A 21,469-nucleotide genomic window follows, 5' to 3' on the forward strand; every position below is an offset into this window, starting at 1 on the left:
TGAAAACATTTTCCCAGAGTCAGAAAGTATATATAAACATGTTTCAGTTAATTTAAAATATAGAATTTTTTTAACTACCCCATGATGCCATCCCAAAAGACTAGACAAGGAGGCAAAATTTTAGAGAAATTAAAAGTTTACTGAAAAAAATGAGCTTCAGGAGATATATCCACATTTCTTTTAGATGAAGAGTCAATATTAACATTAGTTCTATAATGCCTTCAGTGCTGGGGTACCACTATAAAGACAGGTCATCTTTTGCAAGAGTCATTTGATTCTTTGTGGAAGAAGAGAAAAGAAAATAGAAGAGTCTCCAATAAGCTTCCAACTTTGAAATAATGGGTTTTCCTTCTAGATTGTTTTTATGGGCTGTCCCTTTCTTGAAGACCATCAGGAGTTCTTGGGACAACTGTGTACTTTTGGTTGTCTAGACACATTCCGTTATTAAGCTCTGTCCTACTGGGGCCAAGATATAAGGTAGAAGAAAGAGAAAATCAGATTAGTGATGACATGTTTTGATATTAAAAATCTGATCTAAGAACCATGTATCAAACCATCCACTGTAAGCAGAATTTTATTCTCATCATCAGGAAAGATTACAAAGAGGAAGACAATTTTGAGGCATATTTATCATAATTACTCAAATTCACTTGAAGGATTTCCTGAGTAAGTACTCTGGGAGGATATTTCAATATCTAGAATGTTTTTGTTTATTATTATTATTATTATTATTATTTATTTTATATTATATTATTCAGAATGATACATTTAAAGGCATTAGTGTATTTCTTTTGAAGTAGAGATCTACTCTTTTGTTTGAAAAATTCTTTTGAGAGATTTCAGAAGTATCTTCTACACACTTGCAATTCAATTCAGCTCAGTTAAATTCAGTTCCATTCAACAATCATTTATCATTCTCACAGTAAGTAGAAGAAACTGCTCCAGACATCAACACTCAAGTCTGTTATTTCCATTTGCCTTTCCTAAGAACCTTTAACTGGTTCCATTCAGAGACTGATTGGACTTGATACTGTATGAACAAGTATTTCTACTCTCCATTAGGTCTCGGTTGACAGGACTGTGTAAGATAAGATCTCATGAGGAGGGAATGCAGAGTTTATTATATCCCTAGAAAATAGCATAAAAAGGTGTTCACTCAATGCTAATTGATTAATTGTACATAAATGATATAAAATTGTCTCTAAGACAGTCCATTAGCTTCTTCACCCATCAAAGCCATTTTTTTTAATTCAGTGATTTTCCCCCTTTTTTAAGTCCTCCCGGAAACTTACAGATGTCTTTTTTTAGGTTTTGCTATTCATGATTTCTAAATTTGCCACCAGAATGAACCTTTAATATGGTTACCTTCTCCTGATCAATGCCCCCTACTCAGATTCATGGCTTTTCTTCTAGCCTCACTGATTTTTAATAACTCAACCTGGACTGACCTGTTGAGGACTTCAACCTGTAATTCTCAATCTTTTTAGTCTGGCTTTCCTTCTTAATTCACCACTTTTCTCCTCCCAGCTGTTCATATCACATTTATGCTATAATGACATTTTTCTCTAGCAGGAGGAAAAATTATTTTTCTTTCTCTTTTTTTAATTTCCTCGCCTTCATGATCTCTTTACCTTTTGACTGGATGTCTGCTTTTCAAAACCAATATGATTTAGGCTGTTCTATGAGAACTAGTGTTTCAACCATTTTGAATAATTAAAATGAGTCAAAAATTAATTGAAAATTACAAAATCAGTCAAGAAATATGTTCACTCCACCAGCATTGATTTTTCCTATACTTCATTACTCAAATGAACACTTGGTCAGTGAGATTATTCTCTTCATTCACAAAAATCACATCCCAAGTATTTAATGAAATAAAAAAGGAAGACTAGTATCAATCTTGAATGGCAACACAAGTTTCATCCTATTACTGCTCAGGGTGGGTTTGATCAAGTAAATACAACTGGACAGAATTAAGACATCAGTTCTGAAGGTCTAGATGAGGGTCAAAGTGTGAGAAGGCAATGAGTCCAAAAACTGATAGGAACTGAAGGATCTTGGTTTGACTGGTCACAAAGAATCATGTAAACAAAGGACTCTATAACTACATCTAGAAGGTACTTTATAAGGCTTCTAGTCACACCCCTTTATTTCACAAATAAGGAAATTGAGGCCTTGAGATGTTCAGTGATTTGGTCAAAGTCACACAGGTACTAAGTCTCAGAGGGCAGAACTGAACTCAGATCTTTTGACTTTAGAACCAATAATCAAGAAGGACACATAATTTAGAGTTTCAGTTCTCCCTTAGTTAGAAGGTATGACAGAAGCAGTCCTAGCTGGAACAGAAGAAAATGCATTAGTGAATAGGAAGCCATAGGGACTGGATAGGGAACAAAGGAGTAAACAGTTCACCAGGTAGAATTCAAATTGTTTTATAATGGAGTCATTTTATAAGTAAAAAATCTGGGTAGAAAGAGAGGTGAAAAGTTTCATGAATCCATGCAGTTATTCGTTAGATGGAGGCAGGGTTTGAACCGAAATCTCCCAAATTCCAGTCAAGTATTTATGAATGCTAAATAAAAACCAACCAAAGTTGGTCCCAAAGTAAATTTTAAAAGAATTTGTATCTTTTTTCTTTTTTTTTGTTTAGGTTATTATATCCCACTGTTATATCTTCAAAGTTCTAGTTTTCATATTTCTTTTTCTTTTTATTTTATAATACTAATTTTCTGCATGAAATTCTTATTTCCTCTCTTACTGATGGATGAAATGCAAGAATTTCTCATTATCATTCATCCTCTAATGGTTTATCTCAGTCATTCAAGTGGTTTCACATAACTCCTAGACCATCCTATGAGCTTATGTTCTAATTATTTCATTCCCTATTTCTAAATCTCATCATTTTACCTTACTTTTACTACTCTTCCCAATATTATTTCATTTCTCATGCCCAAATGATTCAAATATCACATATTTCTTCCCTTTTTCTACTACTTCTCACACTTTCATTCTTCCAAATGCATTTATAGATGGTTTTATATATATATATATATATATATATATATATATATATATATATATATATATATATATATAGCATTTTGATCAGCAGAGTTCTCATATCAGCAGTTATTTTGCTTTCTTCTTCATCATGCTTTTTTGGAGTTTATCCTCATTCATTTTTTTTTAGATTTTCCAAGGCAATGGGGCTAAGTGACTTGCCTAAGGCCACATGGCTAGGTAATTTTTAAGTGTCTGAGGTCACATTTGAACCCAGGTACTCCTGACTCCAAGGTCAGTGCTCTATCCACTGTGCCACTTAGCTGCCCCTATCCTCATTCATTTTTAAGAAAAGTATTCATCACTTCTGCTCCATTGGTAGGGATACCTCTGGCATCCATCCTAATTTGAATCATGAGTTTTAGAACCAGATATAGTGGCCAGCCATTCCATTTTCCAGCTGAATAAGCTGAGGATGAGTAGGTCACAAGGTAATAAGCAACTTTGTCAGATTTAAACTTAGGTTTCCTGAGTCTAAATCTAACCCTCTTCCCATTATGCTCAGCTACCTTTCATAGTTAGAATTTTTGCTTTTATTCTATCTATGTGTATAGTCATTTTATTGGAAGAAATTGTCAATTTCAAAAGAAGATTGATAGGTTTGGAATTCCTATAATAGGCTTTGAATTTACTTAATAGGCATCTCTCCATGAACAGAAATTTGACAAATATCAGGCAAAACTGGGTTTTTTGCATAATTCTCCCAGTGTTTTTAAGAGATATTTTCCTATTTAAATGAGGCAAGGGCCAAAATTCTGATAGCAAGATGTTCTTTTGGTTTCCACCTAGGACTATAGGTGAATCTTTCACCACCACCACCCTTTCTCCAACCTGCTCTTCCAGAGACCACCTGAAAATTCTAATAGAATTGGAGAATAACATTTCAAATTTCAAGTGTGATCCCATTTGAAATTTAATAATAATTTCTTAGAAAAAGAAATTTTAATTTTTCCAGTAAGATGGGATTGGAAAGAAGTCAAAGGGATTATATTTTGTAATGAACTGTCTCTCTGTTCCCAAAGCAAATGCCACCCGATCATCTTCTTATGAGCTGTGAGAATGGACCAACCTTCAGAATCATTTATCTGAGAAATACTTGAGATGAAGAGGAAAACAATAAGATTCATGGAAAAAGCACCATCTATTTTCAAATTTTTCCAGACAATGGTAATACTATTATTCTTGGTTGTTTCCTAAAATTTCCCTTCCCATGTGTTTCTTCATAGGAATCAAGGAAAACAGGTTTAAGATCTGAAATATATATGATTAAAAAATCAGAGGGAGACTACCATGATTACTACTCACATATTGAAACAGTTATTATGGTATAAATTGGTAAAAGAAGAAAAAGACCAAGAATAAGGAATAGATAAGCCTCTGAGGCACAGGTGGCTTTCCAATTGGGGTATCATTCATCAAAGATTATCCTGAGCTTCCTTTGGGACTAAAAACAATGAAAAGTAGGAAAAAAGTGATGAAAGAGGGAAAAGAGCAGGGATTATAATACAGTATTATCAAACTATTTACCCTACCTTTTTTAACACAGAAAGACCATAACTTTGAAAAAGCAATCGCAGCATAGGCAGGGTCTTCCTACCCCATTTATAATATCTTTAATTCTAAAAGAAATTATTCTGGAGGCAGAGCCAAAATGGCAGAGAGAATTCATAAACTTCTCTAAACTCTCCAAGGCTTCTCTCAGAAACCACATTAAACAAATTTTTACAGAACCCACAAATAAACATAGTGTTGCATTTTCCAACTTAAGACATCTGGGAAGGCTTTTAGGAAAGGTCTGTCTCACTTGGATGGAGGGGGAACATGGTCTGGTCAGGGAGCCCAGACCCATGCAGGCTGTGTACAGAGTGGGCCAGGTTGATTCTCTTGGACACAGCATAGATCTGCCTCTAAGACCCCTGGGTCCTGACAGGCCTAAGCTGCAGTAGCTCAACTGGAAGGGTTCTCAAACAAGAGCAGGTGGTAGACTGGGGTCCCCAGACCCTCTGTGCAGCCAGCATGACTGAGCTGGATGACCCCTGCCCAGTGAGCTAACCTTTAACATTCCCAACTCAGAAGGTCTGTGAGCAGGCATCTGCCCCACCACAATGAGCTTGAGAAGATGCCCCTGTAACTCAGGCTCTCAGAGGCAGAGCTCAAAATATCAGAGACAAGTCAGAAAATGAAGATAGGAAAGCTACTATGGAGATAAGGAACATCACATCTGAGAAGAGGATGACAGAAAAAGTAGTAAAACCCAAAGGGGACTAGGAATTGGTCTCCAGTCCCAAAAGACCTCTTGGAAAAAGTTCAGAGCAGATTTTTAAAAATCAAGTAGAAAAATTGGGGAAAGAAATACAAGTTAAATTCAACATCTTACAAAAGGAAACACAAAGAATTGCCTGAAGAAAACAATTCCTTTAAGAATACATTTGGGAAATGGACCAAAAAACCCAACTCTTTAAAAGATAAAATTGGGCAAATGGAAAAAGAAAACAACTCCTCCAAAAATATAATTGGCTGAATAGAAAAAAGATAGAAAAGCAAAATGAAGAAATTGGTTTTTGAAAACTAGAATTGGGCAAATGAAAGATAATGACTCTATGAGATATCAAGAATCAGTCAAGGGCAGCTAGGTGGCACAGTGGATAGGACACCAGCCCTGGAGTCAGAAGGACCTGAGTTCAAATTTGACCTCAGACACTTAGTAATTGCCTTTATGTGTGACTTTGGGTAAGTCACTCAAACCCCATTGCCTTAAATAAGTAAAACAAGCTAAACAAAACATGAAAAACAGAAGAGAATGTAAAATACCTCTGTGGAAAAACAACTGACATGGAAAATAGATCCAGAGAATTAATTCAAAAATTATTGAACTCCCTGAAATTCAGGATCAAAAATAGAGCCTGGATAATATCATGCAAGGAAATCATCAAGGAAAATGGTCCAGATATCCTCAAACCAGAAGATAAAAATTCATTGAAAAAATCTACTAATCACCTCCTAAAAGGCATGCTAAAATGAAAATGACAAGTAATAATGTAACCAAATTCAAGAGTTATTAGGTTAAGGAGAGACTACTGCAGACAGATAGACAATGACAATTTAAAACCAAGAAGTCAAATTCAGGATTCCCTAGGTCTTGAAAGCATCAAATCAATGGTCATGGAATATGACAGATTGTTCTTCTCATTTTTCCTTACCCTGGGTGATGGCAAAGAAAGAAATTAAAAAAACCCAAATCATAGAATCTGAATGTTCACTTTAAAAAAATACTTCTCATGGTTTTTCCTTCCTATCCCATATTTTTTTCCTTTTCTCTTAGTTCTAGTTCCTCATACATAAAGTGAATACTATGTAAACATGCTAAGCACACATGTATAAGCCACTGAGGGGAAGAGGGTGGGAAGAGAGGGTAGTAGAAAAATGTATAGTTTATAAATATGCATGTGGATGAATGTTGAAAAACTTTAACAAAATGTAAATGGAAAAATAAAATAAAAACTTTTAAAAATAAAAAAAGAAATTTTAGCTATGACTTGAAGAAAACCAGGGAAACCCAGCGGCAGAGGTGAAGACAAAGAATTTGAGACATGGCAATTAGACAGTGAAAATGTCCAAGGTTAGGAGGAGAAATAATTTGTGTGAATAAGAGCAAGGAGGCCCAGGTCATTGGACTGTTGAAAACATGAAGGGCAATAAAATATAGTAATTCTGAAGAGACAGGAAGAGATTGTTTTTATGAAGGCCAAGGTAGGAAAGGCATCAAAAAAACCTGAACAGAAGAGCTTATAAGTAAAGGCAGAACCACAAAGAATGGAGAGAAATCTCAAAGGGATCAATTTAAACTTAATTTTAGAGAAAGAAAATAACAATTGGAACCATCCAAGATTGGGATAGGGCAAGAGACCTTCAGAGAACCTCTCTGAAACTAATTGTCAACAATGTTCTATAGGGGTTCCTTTTGTGGATAGATTGGACTGGTTGGTCACCAAAGTCCCCTTTGTATCTGCTACCGCAAAACACTCTCCTTTTATCAATATTATAAAATGAGAAGATAATAGATATAGAATTGGAAGGCTCCTTAGAAGCCACCTAAGCCAATCATCTCATTTTATAGCTGAGAAAACTGAAGCCCTTAAAATAAAAGGAAGATCACACATGTAAATGTCAGAGGTGAGTGAACCCAAGCCCTCTTATTGCAAAGCATTGTATTTTCCATTTGTACCATGCTGCCTTGTAGACAGCTCTTTGGGAATTTATTCTTGTTTTTGTTTTCATTGAGTACTCACTCATGCTAGCCTTTAGCATTCCTTCTGGGTTGCAAGAAGGTCTGTGAGCAGGCATCTGTCCCAACACAATAAGCTTGAGATGATGCCCCTGTGACTCAGGCCCAGAGGTAGAGCAATTATTTAAACCTGATTGGAGTTCTTTACAAAGTCAATTATTATATTGGAAATAATTTTCTTTACACTATTAATGAAACATCAAATACCAGAATCTCTGAAATGCATTTAATATATCTTTCAAATGAATGACAATATTTTTTCTAAGATGATTATATTTGAAAATTACCAAAAGATTGTTGCTATTGCACAGGACTATAAGAAAAAAACTTTTGAATTTGATGTCTTCAAAAATGTTTTCAGTGCACTCATCCTTATTTGCATAAAAGTTGAAAACAATTGCTTTGCTTTTTTCACACAGAAGAGGAAAAAGAAGCTCAAGGATCACCTTTCACACCTTTTATCCTATCATCTAATTATTTGTGGCTCTCTACTTTCTCTTCTTGATAATAGAGTTTGGGTTCATGCCTCTGACTTCTATGGATTGTACAAGAAAGAAAATGAGATGGCATTACAAATGATGACTGTTGACAGGCACACACTATGGGGACTTTCCTGTGCTTGCAACTCGAAGATACAATTACTCAGTTGATAATCTTTTGCTTTGTTAGACATGCGAATTAAAAAAGTGAAGAATAGGGATATGCGGTCTTTGATTTAATGAGATACTTTCAGCTGTAACTAAAGACAATTGCAATTCAGCATATACACTAAGGACAGATGCTGTTGTTTGTTAAGAGATTATCTTCAAGAACTGTCATGCCCACAAAATTTGTTCATTAAACTCTAATCAACCAGTTGATAAACTTCTTTGGATTTATTCAGGTTGATCCATGGACAATAGACAAACATCTAACCAATCCATCATCAGAGTTACAATGAAAGTCTTTACGATTCCAAAGAACCATCACACCTTTTCCTCCTTGTTTGACCAAGGATGACCCAAAGTAACAGCCACACCATCACAATGGAACAGAGAAAATATTAATAGAGGAATTTCCCAGAAATACTGCTAGTGAAATAGATTCAATTCAGTGATCCAGAAGAACATATAATCTGGAGGGTTGATCTGAGGTCGTTTGCTTTGGAAAGTTAAAGATGCAAAGCTTAGGGATATAAGTGTCATTCAAGACTCTATGGCAACATAGGACTACCATACTTTTCCATATTGATTATACTACTCAGTGTAGTTCAGTAGACAGGGAAACAGTTTTAAAGTCAGGAAGACCTATGTTCAAGGCCACTAAATATAGATTTACTGGTTATGGGGCACCAACTTCATCATCAACATCAATTATAGTATTCATGTAGCATAACCTGTTTAGCCATTCCCCAATTGATGGGTGTCCCCTCAATGTCCAGTACTTTTCCACTACAGAAAAAGCTGCTATGAATATTTTGGAACATTTAGGACTTTACCCTTTTTCTATAAGGTCTTCTGGATTTAGACCTAGATTTGGAATTGCTGAGTCAAAGGGTATGAACAGTTTTATTGTTCTTTGACATAGTTCCATATTGTTCCCCATAAAGGTTGATTCCTTTCACAACTCTACCAGAAGTGAATCAATGTCTCAATCCTTCTACAACCTCTCCAATATTGATCTTTTTTCCCCTCTTGGCCAATCTGATAGGTGTGAGATGGTACTTCTTTTAATTTGCATTTCACTGATCAATAATGATTTGGAGCATTTTTTCATATGATTATAGCTTTAATTTATTCATTTGAAAACTGGTCATATCTTTTGACCATTTATCAATTAGGGAATGACTTGAAGCCTTATAAATTTGATATAATTCTCTATATATTTTAGAAATGAGACTTTTATCAGAACTACCAGCTGTGAAGATTATTTCCCAGCTTTCTGTTTTCCTTCTAATTTTAGCATAATTGATTTTATTAGTGCAAAACTTTTTAATTTTAACTTTTAAATCATTCATTTTGCAGTTTATAATATGCTCTAATCCTTGTTTGGCCATAAATTTACCGCCTTTACATAGATAAGAAAGACAGAGTATTTCTTGGTCTATTAATTTATCTATGGTGTCATTCTTTATGTCTAAATTCTAAACCCATTTTGACTTTATTTTGGTATAGGGTGTGACATGTGGATCTATGTCTATGTTGTTCCATGCTATTTTCTAGTTTTCCCAACAATTTTTGTCAAATATATTTATATATTTCTTCCTGCTGTTTTGCTTCAATTATTTTTCTGTGAACAGATCTCCCTTTCTTGTGTAGAAGTGTCAAGGCCCTAAATATGACTGATCTCAATAATGATTAAGTTAAAAACCCTTAATCGATTCCATTTTGGACATAGACAACTTTGCAGCATTCCTAATATTACTCTTAGAATAAGTGAAGACAGCAACTTCAGTTCATAGTGCAGCTCAGAGCTCCCAAGCACAAAAGATCCAATAGCCTTAGCCCTCTGATAGCAAGGATTACCAGCATGTGGCACCATTTCTGGTTTGTCATGGTTAAAAGCAATTTTTAAAAGTCATAAGTTCTTTAAAATTCAGACAAGATAATCCTAGAACTCTGATCCATCCCTCTCCCAAAAAAATTTTTAATGCAAAACTTGTTATAAATTATAAAAAAATTGTAAAATAAAACTTTCAAGAATTTTACATTTATAATCATATATATATATATGTTTATTTGTATATGTGTATAGAGATATGTAGATTTAAACATATGTGTGAGCCTATATGTATATGAGTGTATATATCACATTATGGAAAATTGATATGGAATCACCTTTTTAACATGCAAGCAGGCAGAATGAGCGGCTCAAGATAAATTTGAAAATATGCATTTCTCTGAGATTTCAAAGGAATGGATGGCTACTTCAAAGGCAGTCACAGTTTCTTGCTCATGAGTCTACAGATTATTGTATATTAGCCTTGACACCCCTGTCTAATCTTCCACCCATAGTGTCACATAGGAAACCAACCACTTACCATTGGGAGCAGTATACCAGGAGAAAGACTATATTTTGAGCTTGCTTCTGAAATATGCAGGTGGTTGTTCGATGTATTATTTGTCCATTGTGAAAATGCAACATACCACTTCATGGCAAAAGACATACTGCTTCTTCTAGCATCACCTGTTAATGTTTGATGCCATTAAAAATGCTAGTATTCAGAAATACACAATTGGATACACTTGAAAGAACAATGAGACTTGTAAGAGCTGTAGTCTTCTGTAAAGGTGGCAGTGTGGTACAGTAGAACCCACAATGGAAATAAAATAAGAGTGAGATCCACCTTTGGAACTTTGAACCTAGAGATACAGATTGCATCAAGATAAAGATTTCAAACTGTGAGAGATATTAAAGGTGAGATGGTCCTATATCATTCTTTTTCAGGTTGTAACGCTGAAGTCCTAAATGGTTTGGGCTTGTATAAGATCCCCAGGTAACATGACATAACATAATATATGAATCTAGAGCCATTTCCTATAAATCCAGTATCCTTTGCCCTGCATTTGACTCCCTATGTACTCAATGACCATGGGAAATTAAAACTTCCTCTGAAATTTGACTTCCTCACTTGCAAAATGATAATATTATGAATTTATTGCAAAGTGATTAGTTAACCTTATTTTTTCAATTAAATCAATAAGTATTCTATAATACCTATATCATCTTGATTCATATACCAGAGAAAGAAAAAACAGAGGAAGAAAACTATTTACAATAACCCTAGTGAACATCAATGTAAAAATTTTAAATACAATAATATTGAAAAATTTTAGGACCATGTCATGAAGATTATACACTCTGATGAGATTCAGTTCATACCAGCAAGGCAGTTTTTTTTAAATAGGAGAAAAACTATGAATTTATGATCATACTAAAAGAAAAACAAAAATAGTATAATTAAATTCATGAAGTAAGAGCTTTTTATAAAAAAAATGACACCTATAGAAAATCAGGACTAAATGGGTCTTTTTTAAACATGTTCAATAAAATATATCTAAAATTGAGTTAACATACACAATGTGGATGAATGAGAATTCTTTCCAATAAGATTAAGGGTGAAGCAATACTGTCGGTTGTCATAGCTTCTCTTTGATAAGGTATTAGAAATGTTGGCTATAAGAAAATGAATCAAAAAATAAAAATGGCCCAAAAAACAAAATTATTGCCTTTGGAATATGAGAACATGTTTAGAGAATCCTAGAAAAGCAACTACAATCAACTGAAACAATAACTGCAATGAAATTGCAATAAATAAAAATCAATCATCAGCTTTTTTTTATTACCATTAAAATCCAATAGGAAGAGAGAGAGAGAGAGAAAGGGCATATTTAAAATCACTGCCAAAAGTATAAAATACTTGAGATTCTATTCATATACAATATGCAAGGGAATGATACAAATACAACTTCAAAATACTGTTTCAAAATGTTTTTCCAATTACATATTATTAAAGTTTTTTAGCATTCTTCCGCTTGCATATTTCTAAGTTACATATTTTTATACTACATTCTTTCCCCCCTTTCCCTTAGTGGCGAAAAATCTAATAAAAGTTCTACACACATAATATTCATTTTGTATATGAGGAATTAGGACTAAGGGAAAAGAAAGAAAACTAGAGATTTACAAAAAAAGTGAACACAGTACCCATTCCAATTGTGTGGTTTCTTGTTTCTTTGGTTTTTTCCTTCTGATAGAGATGGTATTGTCCATAACAGATCTCCCAGGGTGGTCTTAGATTTCTGAACTGCTGAGGGGAATTATGTTCATCATAGCTCAACAGCTGACAATGTTGTTGTTCATGTGTATAATGTTCTTGGTTCTGTTCCTTTGGCTCAGCATCAGTTCTGTCCTTCTCTAAAGTCTGACCAATCATGTTTTTTATAGAACACTAGTATTTCATAAGATTCACTCATCACAATATGTTCAGTCATTCCCCAATGGATAGGCATCCCCTCAGTTTCCAATTCTTTGCCACTATAAAAAGAGCTGCCATAAATATTTTTGACCATGTGAAACTTTTCCCATTTTTATGATTTCTTTTGGATATAGGTCTAGTACTGGTATTACCAGGTCAAAGGATATTGCTCTTTGGGAATAGTTCCACATTGTTCTCTAGAATGGTTGAATTGGTTCACAATTCCATCAACAATGCATAATTGTCCCAATCCTTTCACAACTTCTCCAACATTGATTATTTTCCCTTACAGTCATCGTGGTCAATCTGATAGATGTGAGGCGATACCTCATAGAGGCAATTTCTCTCATCAATAAGGATCTGGAGCATTTTTCAATATGATTATATAGAGCATAACTTTCTTCATTTGAAAACTGCCGATTCATATTCTTAGACCATTTTTCAATTGAGGAATGACCTAACTTTATAAATTTGATTCAATGCTATAGATAGATAGATAGATAGATAGATAGATAGATAGATAGATAGATAGATATAGATATATAGACCGATATAGAAAGATATGGATATGGATATAGATGATATAGATATAGATATAGATATAGATATAGATATAGATATAGATATAAATGATATAGATATAGATAGATAATAAATACATAATATATGTAATATATATATATATATATATATATATTTTAGAAATGAAACTTTTATCAGAACCCCTAGCTGTGTAAATTGTTTCCCAGCTTTCTGTTTTCTTTTTGACCTTGGCTCCATTAGTTTTCTTAGTATAAGGACTTTTGAATTTACTATAGTCAAACTCATTCATTTGGCATTTTATAATATAATCTATTTCAAAAGGAAGAATATTTCTTGTTCTGTTAATTGATCTATGGTATTTACTTGATGTCTAAATCCTGTACCCATTTTCACCTTATTTTGGTATAAGGTGTGAGATGTGAGTCTGCCTAGTTTTTGCCAAACTGTTTTCTAGTTTATAAAACACTATTAATGGAACTAAAAATAATACTAAATAGCTGGATAAATATTAATTTCATATAGGTACGCTGAACCAACAATATAGAAGTGGGAATTCCACCTAAAATCATATACTTATTTAGTGCCAAACCAATTAGAACACCAAAGGATAACTTTATTCTAGAAAATATATGGAAATTTATGTGGAATATAATACTTCTGATGATAAGTAATGATAATAATAGCATTGATAGAGTGCTTTGAGATTTGAAAAAAACTATTTACAAATATCTCATTTTATGCTCACAAAAGCCCTGTAAGATTAATATTGTCCCTATTTGCCAATGGGAGAACTGAAGCCTAGAAGTCAGTCAAACCTGGGTTCAGAACCTGCCTCCAACACACAGGCCATGTGACTCTTGTCCAGTGACATAATAGCTCAATGTTCTAGGATGCTCTCTAAGAGACACTAAGCTGTAAAAAAAGTCCTAATCTGCATTGGTAGAAGGTGTTTTTTGTATTTGGTATTTCCTCATCAATGAAATCAAGGATCTAGATCTTAGTCTTATCCCCTACAATGGGCTTCATTGCTATTATTCTGTCCTTTTTCATTTGTTTTTGACTCTTCATGATGCTTTTGGGGAATTCTTCAGCAAAGATATGAATAAATTGATCAAAAACATTCATAGCTCTTTTTGTAGTATCAAAGAATTGGAAATTGAGGGGATGCCCATCAGTTGGGAAATGACTGAACAAGTTATGGTATATGAAACTTATGGAATATTAGTACTCTATTTAAAAAAAATCATGAATGGTCAGACTTTAGAGAAGCATGGAACTGATGCTGAGCAAAAGGAACAGAACCAATCTCACTGGCAATTGGCCATGTTCTTCTCTACCTCATTTTTTAGATAAGGAACTGAGGCAAACAGGGTTGAGTGAGTTTCCTAGAGTTGTACAACTAGTATCTGAGATCAGTTTCAGATTCAGAAAGATGTATCTTCCTAAATTTAAACCTGTGATCTCTCTATTGTACCACCTAGCAGACAATCTTCATGAGTTGAGGACATTCTTCCAGTGAAAATACTCAGGTCAATGACTTCATGGCTGTGGTCATCAAAAAGGGTTATAAACTTGTGCATTGTCAATATACTCATTGTTGTGTTCTTCTTATATCTGAAAAAATTTCATTAGTTATTAAATATAGCTTAAAAGTATTTAACTCTCCTGATTTCCATCCTGGAATATAAACAGATTATATATTAGCATAAATTAAAGTAGAGATCTCAGCTAATAACCAGATTTACAAATTAGTGGAAAAGCTGATCCTGACAGTCTTTCCCAATTTGAGGAAATATATTTGCTTCCTTCAAATCCTTTCATCCTCTCTCTCCTAGAATGCTGAACATCTATTAGTCAGAGGGAATGATGTGACATATTTCACCCTAACTTCTGCAAGCTATAAAAACTTGTGGAAAACAAAGAAAAATCAATTACAGGATAGAGTCTACTTAGGTCCATCTGGGAGGCAATGTGATAGGTGTCTGGGTCACATGAAGAAAAAGAATATCTGGAAATGGGAGTGCATCAGAATATTGAATATTTCTTCAAAGGAAACCAATTGCTTTTTTGGAAAGATCAACAAATGGAACTTTTTTTTATCATTTCAACAGTTGCTAAAAATGAAAATAGCAACTTTAGTTATCTGGAAAATGTCATCCTATTTAGTTTCTGTCTTCAAGATTGAATTGGGGATAGTGGAATTTATTGGGAAAAAAATCATATATTTACTCGGTCCTTTCCTAATTTGTAACATGAGGGAGTAGAACTCAAAAATTTCCATATGTAAATTTCATAAATATGATGATTTTTAAAATTGTATATCTTCATGAAAAATATCTCTCCTAGTTAGTTTCTGTGTCTTAAGAAGACTCATACTTTGGGAAGATACTACACATTAGCATTCATTTCCTGCAAATCCAATTTATTCTATTTGCTAAATGGATTTGACCAGGTCATTTCCTGTTCAAGAATCTTTTGTGATTGTAATGGATCCAGATTCCTTCTGAATACTTTTCTAGCCTTTCTTCATGTTATTTTTCTTTATCTAACTTCACTAAGTTGCAGTCAAACAGTCGTGAGATTCCTCAAATATGGCACTTCATCTCTCTCTTCAAGGTTCAACTCATATTCTGCTACTTAAAGGATACTTTCCCTTAACACCTCTGTTACGATTGGGCTTAGCCAATCATAATATATTACACTTTCTTTTAGGTTTTTGCAAGGCAAGTGGGGTTAAGTGACTTGCCCAAGGCCACACAGCTAGGTCATTATTAAGTGTGTGAGACCGGATTTGAACTCAGGTACTCCTGACTCCAGGACCAGTGCTCTATCCACTGTGCCACCTAGCTGCCCCAATATATTACACTTTAAATATTGCACTACATTTGGTTATCACCATGTCCTATCCTCCCCAGGAATAAAAAACAATAGTTCTAATATTTCAGTAGCATTTACTAAATAACAGAAACCATGCTAACTATTTTTACAATTATTAGCTCTTTTAATCTTCACTATTATAAGAGACTGGCACTATTATTATCACTATTTTATAGAGAAGAAAACTAATGCAAGACATGGTCTAAATGATTTGTTCATGTCACAGAGCTACTAAGGGTTTGAAGCCAAATTTGAATTTAAGTCTTCTAGACTGCTAGCCCTAGTTTCTACCCACTGTCAACCTAGTTGCCCCAAAGAACATAAATTACTCAAGCAAGGGGATTGGCTCGCTCTCTCTCTCTCTCTCTCTCTCTCTCTCCTTGAATAATTTTTTGTTGTTGCATCATTTCATATCTTGCTTTTCATTTGGAATTGTTTCATTTTAAAGATGAGGAAACCAAGGCAAACAGGGTAGAGTGAATTGTTCAGAATCACATAGCTATTAAGTGCTAATTTTGAACTCAGAACAATGATCTTCCTGATTCCAAACTTCCTATCTTGAATATTGCCAGAGTTTTATAAATTAGTGTACTTTACTGTAATAAGTTCCTTGAAGGAAGGCAGGAATCTTTGTTTTTGCGTGGATGGTTGCTTTGTCATTCTGTTTCCATTATCTAATGCAATGACATGTATGTAGAAGACATTTAATAATTTCTTCATGGATTGGATTGAATTCAATTACTTAAGAACCAAACACAATATCTATGAAAACATTCTAATTCATATTATTTGTGAAAAATATATTATTTTAGCCAGGAAGATTAATGTGCTTAGTCTCAATGCTCTTAATTTGTTTAAGGGCAATGATTCATCTCTTAGAAATCTGAAGGCTCACCATTGATTTGCAAATATATATTTAATGCTGTTTGTTATCTTTAATCCTACCACAGGAGGTGACCATCTTCCTGATACACCCTATTGTTTCAGTTCCTGAGGTTGCCAGATCCCCACAGGAGACAAGGGAGGATAACTCCCCCTTCTCAGTACTTTTTAATATTCACTTACATTTTATTAGAATTATTGCCATGTTTAAAAATTAAATACTTTGTTTAAATATTAAAGTTCTCCATGCAATGATTTAAATGATAACAGGTTGGATTCTCTATTATGTGGGCATCCCACATTGCCCTTCTCAAAAATAGTCTTGCTTTTATATTGGATGGTTCCTAGAGGTAATAAGTTTATAAATTACATATAAAATAGGTAATGTAAATTCAGAATATTTACTCTTGAGTCCTGAATCTCTGGGTGAACTCTCCAATGTATTAGATCATCAGTGAAAGGTAAAAGTTAAACTAACAAGGATCCTTTTTAGAATTTGAGAAAGGTTAAGAAGTAATTGAAAAAATATTAGCTACAGACTAAATAATCTTAATTAGCTTCTAAATATCAAGGACCATATCTGTCAAATGTGGATGTCTGGTCCAATGAAAAGATGAGAGTTTGGGAATTAAGGAGCCAGGATTGTAGTATAAAACGTATATATTTCTACACACATGAAATTTTGGGGAATAGATTAAAATTATTCATATAGATAGATCTATATCAAATATATAGAGATATATTTGACGTCCATATGCTTTTATATGTATATATTATGTACATATTCAGATAGATGATAGATACCATGAGTTCATATGTGTGTTTGTGTGTGTGTGTGTGTGTGTGTGTGTGAGAGAGAGAGAGAGAGAGAGAGAGAGAGAGAGAGAGAGAGATGCATTGGTCTCTTGGCCAATTCTTCTGTCTTCAAGAAACTAATACCAAAATAACTTCCACATAAGTGACTCCATCTTAGATGAACTAAGCCGATACTCTCCTCCCATTATCTCTTTTTTTTCCCTTTGCTTATTTAATTGGAGCAGCATGTTTCCAATAGTTTCCACTACTAAAATTACATAAGAACAATTGTTAATAATAACAAAATATTCAATCTTAAATCAGGAGAATGCAGTTCTTATTTTATTGTATTTTTAACTAATTATTCTAAGGTCTTGCTCAAATAGCTCATTTTGGAGTAGGGATTATTTGGGATTCTTAAAGGTCATGCTCAAAGAATATAAATTCTGCTAGGTCCAAGTAACCTGAAAATGATTTGAGCATAGATCCAAGGAATGAACCACTTGCATTTGATGAAAAGACGAACTGTAGTGAGTGTGTAGAGCCACATTTTCTTCATTGGCCATATTTTTAGATAGACCCTTTCTTCACTCTATTCCAGAGGTCCAAACTCCCTTTAAAGAAGCGAGATAAAATCATCAAAAATATCCAACACATCAATCAAAGCTGATTTGTTATAAGCTTATATTGTTCTAGTACCTCATCTCTTCAAAGAAAGGAAAGAGAAATCTTGAAATCAGTTTAGGATGACTTGTGATCATGTGTTGTTAGACTGATATGGATGAAACTTCAGATCCTTAATTAACATGTTTAAAATTGTTTACTGTTACCTGTTTTCAATATTTACTTTTTCACTGAACCTCTTATTTCTTTGGTATAAGGATTACCTAAAGAGAAAATTTCCTTTGCCAGCACAGATGAGCACTTGCCCTGCATTTTATAGCCTTAGAAAATTTCCTGAGACAGAGAAGAATTATGGGGATTGGCCAGTCATAGAATGTGTCTAAATTTGGATTTGAATCAACCTTTTCCTGACTCCAAGGTTCAGCTCTTTTTAAATTTTACCATGTTATGCATACACACATATAGATTTATATTTATTCTTCATCTATAGTCCTACTTCAACTCTCCATGATGACATGGAGACAATCCTGTATTATTTCAACATAGGTCAAGCTTTGTTAGGAATTCCTGAACACAATGATGGGATCATTTGTCTGTAACAAACATTTAGCTTTGCTAAGTTTGGAGAGTCTCCTCACCAGATTAGCTATAAGAATGTTCAGGAAGATGCATGGTCCAATGGAACAAGGATAGATTTGGCATAAATGAGCCAAGACTGTGATAGACTACCTAGAAAGACCTAGTCAAGGCATAAAAACTCTCTGGGTTTCCATTATTCCACACTTTAAAATGAGGAACTTAGATTGTATTATCTCTGAATTTCCTTATAACTCTAATTCTATAAATTAGTGATGGATTTGTTTTTACTTCAAGAACTTGGGAAAAGGCAACTGTATTTGGGTTGACATTATTTATCAAAGGGCTTAAAATGTTTCTTCATTCATTTGTTCACTCATTCATTCATCAGCAGGGTATTTGTTTCTTTATCAATGACTAGAAACTATATATGGACAAAGTCACAGAGATTCCTAAAGCCTTAAAGGATAATCATTTTTGCAATTAGATACTGTTTTATTCTTCATTCCTTACACCAAAGCCTCATACAAAGCTTATGGAGGTGTGTATGTGTATATGTTGTTTCACTCAGCTCTTTCAACTCAAAAATCTATAGAGAATGAATTCTTTCAGTAGCAATGCAGCAAGTTAGTTGGCAGGAGAATGGTATAAGATGCCATGGAGGGATATACAGACAATTATAATAGACATCTAGTAAAAAGGGATTTTGAACTTATTTTCTGCTTCCTTGTTACCTTGGAGCAAAATAATTCCTATCAACATTTGAGTTCTGTATAATAAAAAAGAAAAGAAAGGTAGAAAAAGAACATAGAGAAAAGAGATACCTGTGGAATTATATAAATGTTTCAACTAAAGGAAGAAAGTATGCAATCAAAAATTTCCCTCCAAGTGTTTTTCAGCTTTAAGACTTAAGAGTTGTGGTCAGGATAATGACCATCATGTTAAATTTCTTCTTCAATCTGGGGGAGTGAGACTTTTGCCACCAAAAAAAAAAAAAAAAAAAAAACTATCCATCAGTTGACCTACAAGAAAAAGGAAGAAACATCTGGTAAGCTGAATTTAGGATGTTTTCACAGTTTCCATGGAGCCCTCCAGAGCTAAGCTGACACTTGGTACCAATTTGATCAGAGTCATTATAGAAATGAAGCCAATTTCACTGCACACTGCTTCCACATAGGTAAAATGTACAAAAATTCAATAACTTAGCTTAGGCAAATTGAGATGCATAAATCACAGAAAGTGCACACCAATCAGACAGTGGCATCCATCAATAAATGTATTTAAGGCAGCTCTTTTTATCTACCTGGAGAAAGTTAGAAGACTCCAAATGGAATGGAGAATACAACTCAGAGAATGGAGGAATGAAACAAAAAAGACCGGTTTTGTAGCTCTCCTGTTAAATAACGCTTCCTTAAGAGTATACATGTAGTCTAACCTAGTATTAGGCATTCAGAATTATCCTCTCACCCATCCTTAGCTTCCTACTTTTCCTTCTTTCAGGTAGGAATAGCCTAATTAAAATAGTTCCAGAAAGAATCCAGAGCACTTGAGTGCCTCTAGACAGCCCTCTCATGGCACATGAATGGAGACAATGATAGGTAACACCATAGAAAGGCAGTGTAGTACAGAGGTGAGTGAGCTGCACCTTAGTAACAAGTTGGTATACCCCCATTTGGAGTATCTGAGTTAGCAGTAGGGTTTGGAAAAATAAAAACAATGGTAACAATATTAATAGTGGATATTTATGTAATACTTGAAAGTTCACAAACCATTTATTCATGTGAGCTTAGTTGGACCTCCTTCATTCATTGATTCAGTAAGCATTTATTTATAACCTATAAGTTAAAAAGCTCAACAAAAATGATATAATCCACCAAACAGCTGCAAATAATCCTTAGTCACACTAAACAGATAGAACTATGTTATGATGGAAAAATCCAGTGAGTTTGGAGTCAAGGCATAAGGGTTTGAATCCAAGTTGTGTAATTTGCTCCCTAAATGACCATGGACAGGTCCTTTCATACCTCTGGGTTTCTACTTCCCCATCTACTAAATGAAAGGATTTGGGTGGTGACCTTAGGGTGTCATCAAATCAATGATGCTATCACTCTCCCAGAACAGATTGTCAGTCCTATGAAGGCAGGGACTGTGTCATTTTCTTCCTTCATTTCTGTATGCCAGAAACTAAAACACTACCTTACACAGAATACCCGATGAGTTAATGTTTATGGAATCAAAGCAGCTTAAATATTTGATTCTTTGCATCTTAAGGAAGCAGAGTCACCTGTGAATTTAGTTCCAGATTCATCTGATTGTAGTTTCTTAGAGTCTGATAGAGATACTACCCCTCTTCAGGCAACATGGTAGTGTAGAGGACAGAGAGCTTGGTTTGGAATCAAGAGTCCCCAAATTAAAATCCAGTCTCAGACACTTACTAGCTGGATGATTGGACAAATTCCTTAACCTCTATCTGACTCCATTTCTAAAATAACATCTAACAGAATCATGAGGATTGGGTGAGATAGTAATTGTAAAGTATTTAGCACATTGGTTTGCAAATGGGAAGTTCACAGTAAATTAGAATGTGCATGAGTGGTATTTGAGCCCAGGCCTTTCTGATTTCAAGTCGAACATTATTCATTAAATCCCAGGTATGTGTACATTTGTATGTGCAAATAAATTCTTGTAGAGACATGGAAGAATTTGACTAAATTCTTATTTCCCTCACCAAATGGGAAGGATTTTTTCCTCTCCGCAAAGGTTAAATATTTTATGATGAGAGTTAGGAGCAATGGAGGTAGGGAAGGTAATAAGTATTTATGTAGTAAGAGCATTGCTCACTAATATTTAATGTGTAATCCACGTGTTGG

The 21,469-nt window shown here is 34.1% G+C and overlaps 1 long non-coding RNA gene across 1 annotated transcript in view; it reads right to left on the reverse strand.

The window, feature by feature from the left end:
- Positions 1–232: 232 nt before the first annotated feature.
- The window catches only part of LOC141522982 (uncharacterized), an 87,231-nt gene continuing 65,994 nt past the window's right edge, over positions 233–21,469 (reverse strand). The window contains exon 3 of the long non-coding RNA XR_012478283.1: positions 233–456. This is a non-coding gene — a long non-coding RNA (uncharacterized LOC141522982). The remainder of the gene's footprint in view (positions 457–21,469) is intronic.

This window comes from Macrotis lagotis, chromosome 4 (assembly GCF_037893015.1).
Source record: "Macrotis lagotis isolate mMagLag1 chromosome 4, bilby.v1.9.chrom.fasta, whole genome shotgun sequence".
Classification (NCBI taxonomy): Eukaryota; Metazoa; Chordata; class Mammalia; order Peramelemorphia; family Peramelidae; genus Macrotis; species Macrotis lagotis.